The sequence below is a fragment of the Tupaia chinensis genome, unplaced genomic scaffold (assembly GCF_000334495.1).
Source record: "Tupaia chinensis unplaced genomic scaffold, TupChi_1.0 Scaffold000037_21, whole genome shotgun sequence".
Taxonomy (NCBI): domain Eukaryota; kingdom Metazoa; phylum Chordata; class Mammalia; order Scandentia; family Tupaiidae; genus Tupaia; species Tupaia belangeri.
The window spans coordinates 128290-135048 of NW_006159480.1; the positions used below are offsets into that span (position 1 = coordinate 128290).

The window sequence follows — 6759 nt, forward strand, 5'->3', positions numbered from 1 at the left end:
GGTGGTTTGTAAACGGAGACTCAAGATCTTTTTTTTTTTTTTTTTTGGACAGACAGAGAGAGACATAGAGACAGAAAGCGAGAAATCACCCCCCCAGGGGGGATGGTCACACAAAAATCCCTTCTCCTCCATTCTCCTCTCAGGATCTTGGGCATGCACACACACACGCCTGGAGTGAGTTTTAAGCCACTGGGTCCGGGATGCGAACTGTGGTCAACTACATGGGAGTCCAGCAACATAGTCATTACTCTAACTGCTGGTTCCCAAGATCTTTTGTTTATTCATTTAGAAGTCATAAATACCAACAGGGGAAAACCCCTGAATAATGGTATTTTGAAATCATCTCTCTTATAGATTGACTGCACTTTAAAATATGCATTAAAAACACTCATCATTTTTCTCTTATTTTATTTTTTAATTTATATTTAATCATTATGTATCTTTACAGTGTACAACATTTTTCCAACATAAATATAGTGTACATCAGTCAAAGATAAAGACATTACTGTATACATCAGCAGCAGCAAACAGCTTTTCATTTTTGTATCAGTTAAATATATTTTCCTCTGTTCCTCTTCCCCTCTCTCTGTATTATCCAATCCCGTATTAACTTTATTATTATTATCTCTACGATCTACAGTTGCCTCCTATTACTATACCTTCCAAACTTTCAGTTTCTGCCATTGAGCACAGCCATTCAGTATATATTGAGTGTGGATGTATAAAGTCTCTTTCATACTCTGGCTTGCTTCGCTTAGCATTAGTCTTCCTTATTTGTCCACTTTGTATCAAATGTCAGGGTCTCGGTTTTTTATGGCTAAGTAGTATTCCATAATGTAAATATGTCACACTTTTTCAATCCACTCCTCTACTTTTTGGACATTTGGATTGGTTCCAGGTTTTAGCAATTGTAAATAATCCTACAATAAGCATGAATGTGCAAGTGCTTTTTTAAATTTTTTATTATTATCATAATCTTGTTTATATTACATTGAATCACATATAACTTTACAGTGTATTACATTTCTTTTTCCAGAAGGAATACCATTCATATCAGTCAATACAAAGGCATTAAAATCCCCATTATTATCTTCCAATATGCAAGTGCTTTTCTGACTGAGGGGTTTCTACCCTTTGGGTAAATACCTAAGAGTGGAATTACTTGGTCATATGGTAGCCCTATTTGTAGGTTTCTAAGGAATCTCCATACCGTTTATAATAGTGGTTGCACTAATTTGCATCCCCACCAAAAGAGTAGTAGAGTTCCCTTTTCACCACAGCCCTGCCAGCACTTATCATTATTTTTTTTAATTTTAGCCATTTTAACTGGAGTTCAGTAGCATGTCATTGTGGTTTTGATTTGCATTTCCCTTATGATAAGAGATATTGAGCATGTTTTCATATGCTTTTTGGCCAGTCGTATGTCTTCTTTGGAGAGTTGTCTCTTCAGTTCATTTTCCCATCTTTAACTTGGATTGATTATTTAATTAAATACTCACGAACAAAGCCTACCTCGTTGCCTTCTGTTGGCATTAGTTCTTTTTTTCTGGCCAGTTTAGAAGTGATTAATCCTCCTGAACAGTTTTCCAAGAATTTAACTTTTTTTTTTTAAGAGAGAGATTTTTTCTATAGGGTACACATGCTTGCCAGAGAGACAGAGAGAAATCCCCAGGGAGGAGATGGCCATGCCACAATCCCTTTTCCTCCATTCTTCTCTTGGGATTTTGGGCATGCATTCACATGCACCTGGCTTGAGTTTTAAGCCGAGTCTAGGACTCGAAATGTGGTTGACTAAGTGGGAGTCAAGTGATGCAACCACTACATCATCTGCTGGTCCCCTAGGCATTTAATTCTTATAGATGAAGGAAATATTGGTAACGGGGGTTGCAGATAGTCATCTAATCTAAAGAAATCCACAGACTGTAACTAGGGTTGAAAAAAACATACTAATCAAAACCATGTATATTTCCTTCTTAATCTAGAAATATTGGAAGGCAAAACCTCTCCTCAGCTAAACTTTCATTTTATCTTTCAAATTGTCAAAAACTTTTATACCCAAGTCCTTCCTCCTCTAATTTAAGACCACTTCTATTTTTATTATAATCGAGAGCAATATAAATAATTGTGTCCTTTTCAAGTAAATTTTTATGTACATAAATGCAAACTAAGTTGCCAATTAGCTTTCTACTTGCAAGACTAGATAAGCCCCATACCTTTCACATATACTTTTAGAATCTCTTTCTGAACCTCCCCCTCCCCCTCAAATTCTCATTTACTCTAAGCCTTCCTCTAAACCCTTCTTCATTCTATTTGAACTTTATAGATGAGATGAATATAAAATACTCTATTCTAAACCATGTTTGCTTATCTAGAAGTCCTATGATTGTTTTCTTTTCAGATTTTCCACATTACATTTTAAAATTGCATTACATTGGAAATCATTTATTTAGCTTGAGTATTTTGATCTCCACGTCTTTCATTTTAATTTAGGTGTCTGTAAGACTCTTTTCTTTCATGACAAGTTGGTAATAAATTTGCTTCCTATTTTATAGAATATGATCACTTTATATCCATATGTTTTGAAATGTTAATGGAAAAAATAAATAATTTAAATTTTTTCATGCATCAATAATTTTTTGTCCACTTATCAATTGGTAGAGGGTGAGAATCATTTATATAAATCATCACCATGAACAATGATTATTGTAATCTAAGTTGAAAGCAAAATATGGCAAAATCATTCTCTCACTTTTTTTCCTTTTTTTTTTCTTTTCTTAATTTGTTATTGGGGGGCTGGCAGGTGGTATGGTGGCTAAGGTGCTGGACTCCCATATGGCTGACTGTGGTTCAAGTCCCAGACCTGACAGCTTGCTTTCTCCCTTTTTCTCTCTTTGTGTCTCTTCTCTCTGTCTCTCTCTGGTAAGCACACATTCCCTATAGCAAACATTATAATAATAATAATAAATCAAATTAAAATAAATAATTCTTTTAAAAAAGAAAGAAAAGAGAAAAAAGAAAAAAGAGAAGGAGGGAGGGAGGAAGGAAGGAAGAAAGAAGAAAGAGAAAGAGAGAGAGAAAGAAAGAGAAGGAAGGAAGGGAGAAAGAAAGAAAGAAAAAGAAAGAAAGAAAAAAGAAAAAGGAAGAAAGAGAAAGAAAAAGAAAGAGATCATGCTCCCTCCAGGAAACCATATTGTCAGGAGAAAAAAAAAAAATGCTATTGGACACATGCCCTCACTGGGGTTGGGGAAGACAAAGCAGCCCCCATTGGTGGAATGGTCACACCACAATACCTTTTCTTCTATTCTCCTTTTGGGATTTTTGGCAGGCATGTGTGCCCAGCATGTTTTTCAAGACAAAGGATTCAGGACCCAAATCACACAGTTGGCCATGTGAGATCCAGTCACCTAAACAACTACCAGCTGACCCTCACATTTTCTAGGCCCAATGTGATTCTTCCTCATAGTCAAAGTCAGTTAACTTTTCCAATAAACTTTTTCATAATTATTTTCCAGTTCTGTTGAATTCCTTATCCTAGATGCTACCTACTTTGCTTAGGATACTCGTGCACTGTAGGATATGAGTCAGATCCATAGCAATTTCAACAGAACCACGTCTAAAACTAAAGTCACTCTTCTTATTATTAAATGTATTTTTATTCTCCCAATATAAAAATAAATTCATTCTTATTATTAAATGTATTTTTATTCTCCCATTTACCTGTATGCAGAGAACAGCATCTTCAGGAAGTCTGAGATTTTCCTGTGTTCTCTGGCATGAAGTGCTGTATAATATCCTGCCACAAGATACTCTGAAACTAATTACAACTCAAGAGAACAGTGACCAAGTGATACTGCAAAAACATGACAGTTTAGAAGGAGTTTATGGATCAGGGACTTTGTCCCTAGAGAACTATTTGCTTTGGCCAGAGCACCTGAATGTTCTAAGAAAAAAAAAAAAAAAAAAAACACTAAGAAGAATACTAAAATAAGAGTGCAATATTTTTTGTTTAATATCATTGTGCTGAACAATTTATAAATATTGATAATCACCCACCACACTTAATCTCTGAAAAAAAAGTAAATATTAACTGAAAAATATTGGGTTGTCAGAAAAGTCATGATGCATTTTGCATGGAAAAACTTTTTTTTTTTACTATAGGGCACATGCGCTCGCCAGACAGACAGAGAGAGACAGAGAGATAGAAAGCAAGAAATAACCATCCCAGGGAGGATGGCCACGCCACAATCCCTTCTCCTCCATTCTCCTCTCGGAATCTTGGGCACACATGCACACATGCCCGGCGTGAGTTTAAGCCACCGGGTCTGGGACTCAAACCACGGTAGACTATGTGGGAGTCCAGCGACATAGCCATTATGCTAACTGCTCATCCCTAGAAAAACTTCTCATGACTTTTCAGACAACCTTATAATTAACTTGGCTCAGTTGATAATCATCAGGAAAACCAATGTACTAAATTTTTAGTGCAATTTGAATAATAAAAGAATGTATATATTTCATTTTTATACAATAATATACCAAGTAATTATGTATGTGTACACTGAATAGAGAATGAATGAGAATGTTCATTGAAAATTATGTTTATGATAATGTCCTTGATTTGATTATCATGTACTGCATGTATACCATGAAAAGAAATCATGTACTATTGAGACATACAATGATTGAACGTAAACAACAAATCATAAAATTTTTAAAAGTCTATGGTCAGGAAGATGTAGCTGCGGGTGGCTGTGGTGGTGGCTTCCAAGATGTCGACCAAGAATTTCTGAGTCAGTGACAGGGACTGGATTTGCCCTGACAAGAAATGTGGAAATGTAAACTTTGCCAGAAGAACCAGCTGTAATTGGTGTGGTAGGGAGAAAACAACTGAGGCCAAGATGATGAAAGCAGGGGGAACTGAAATAGGAAAGACACTTGCCGAAAAGAGCCGAGGCCTGTTCAGTGCTAATGATTGGCAATGTAAAACTTGCAGTAATGTGAATTGGGCCAGAAGATCAGAGTGTAACATGTGTAATACTCCAAAGTATGCTAAATTAGAAGAACGAACAGGATATGGTGGTGGTTTTAATGAAAGAGAAAATGTTGAGTACATAGAAAGAGAAGAATCTGATGGTGAATATGATGAGTTTGGACGTAAAAAGAAAAAATACAGAGGAAAGGCGGTTGGTCCTGCATCTATATTAAAGGAAGTTGAAGATAAAGAATCTGAGGGCGAAGAAGAGGATGAGGATGAAGATCTTTCTAAATATAAATTAGATGAGGTGAGACTTACCTTATTTCTTTGTTGCATTTGAACCGTGGTGTAACATGAATGCTTTTGACGCCTTAAACCCTTGATGAAGATATGGTTTTCTCACAAGGGTTTTATGCTTCTACTCTGCCAAGTGCTGTTTTTGTTCTGAAGGTACAATAATGACCAAGGCAAAACTACTCTTCTCTTATTAAATTCTAGAAGAGAGAAGAAACATGTGAACAAGATAATTTAGGTAGCAACAATTTCATGAAAATATGTGGTATGATAGCAGAAAATTAGAACTGCTTTTGTTTTAGTAGATGGTTAATTTCTGAGGAGGTGAAATTTGAGCTAAGGTTTGAGTGATAGAGCGAATCTCACAGTAAGAGCCCAGGTAATTGGTGAAAACACTAAACAACCCTGAGCCCAGGGCCAGCCCCTACAGAACACCACTACTTTATTCAGGCGCCACAGGTCATCTTCCGGATCATCCCTGGGAATCAGTCAAGTGTGGAGATCAAGAGCAGGGATGCTGGAGCAAAGGGGACATGGATTTGTGTCACAGCTCTACCACCACCACCCATGTGTCCATGTGCTAGTTACTAAATGTTTCTGTGCCTTAAATACCTCACTTGTAAAATAAGAATTAGAATATTACCTTTCTGGGACCAGCAGTTAGCGTAATGACTATGTCGCTAGATTCCCATGTTGTCGACCACGGTTTGACTTCCAGACCCGGTGGCTTAAACTCGTGCCAGGTGTGTGTGCGTGCGTGCCCAAGATCCCGAGAGGAAAATGGAGAGAAGGGATTGTGGCGTGGCCATCCCCCCTGGGGGGTGATTTCTCGCTTTCTCTCTCTCTGTCTCTCTCTGTCTGTCTGGCGAGCACACACGCCCTATAACAGACAGCAGGTACTTAAGTGTTGCCTATATCCAGTGGTCCACTTTGGAAGGTCATGCACTTATGTTTTTACTACAGGACCCTCTGATATTGATTCAAGCATGAAAATAAAGAAAGTCAGAAAAAAAAATTGTCAATGTAGCTCACACATATTTATTTAACTTTTAATTGCTATAGGGCACATGCATTCACCAAAGAAATAGAGAGAGAGAGCAAGGGAAAGTGAGAAAGCAAGCTACCAGGCCTGGGATTTGAGCTGTGGTCAGCCATAAAATTTCAATAAATGTTGCTTGGTAGTGATGGTGGTAGTTGTACAAGAACAATGAATGGGTTTTAAGTATCCTGTGATAACACAATAGATGAGAAAGCTAAGGCAATTTCAACCAGGCTTGTAAACGAAGCACTGATAGGCAAACAGAATGATTATAAATTTGATCTAAATTTTATTTGGAATGACTGCACATCTATATGTCCATTTGTCACTTAGAAAGTCAGAGATTACAGAATGTTTGTGAAGCTTATCCAAACAGATACTCCACAAGAAAGAGAAGGACAGACAGAAAATATTTAAAAAGGCTTATCAAGAAGAAAAAGGAACAATTTAA

The 6759-nt window shown here is 36.9% G+C and overlaps 1 pseudogene; it reads left to right on the forward strand.

The window, feature by feature from the left end:
* Positions 1-4743: 4743 nt before the first annotated feature.
* LOC102498808 (zinc finger Ran-binding domain-containing protein 2 pseudogene) lies at positions 4744-5330 on the forward strand (annotated as a pseudogene).
* The last annotated feature ends 1429 nt before the right edge of the window (positions 5331-6759 follow it).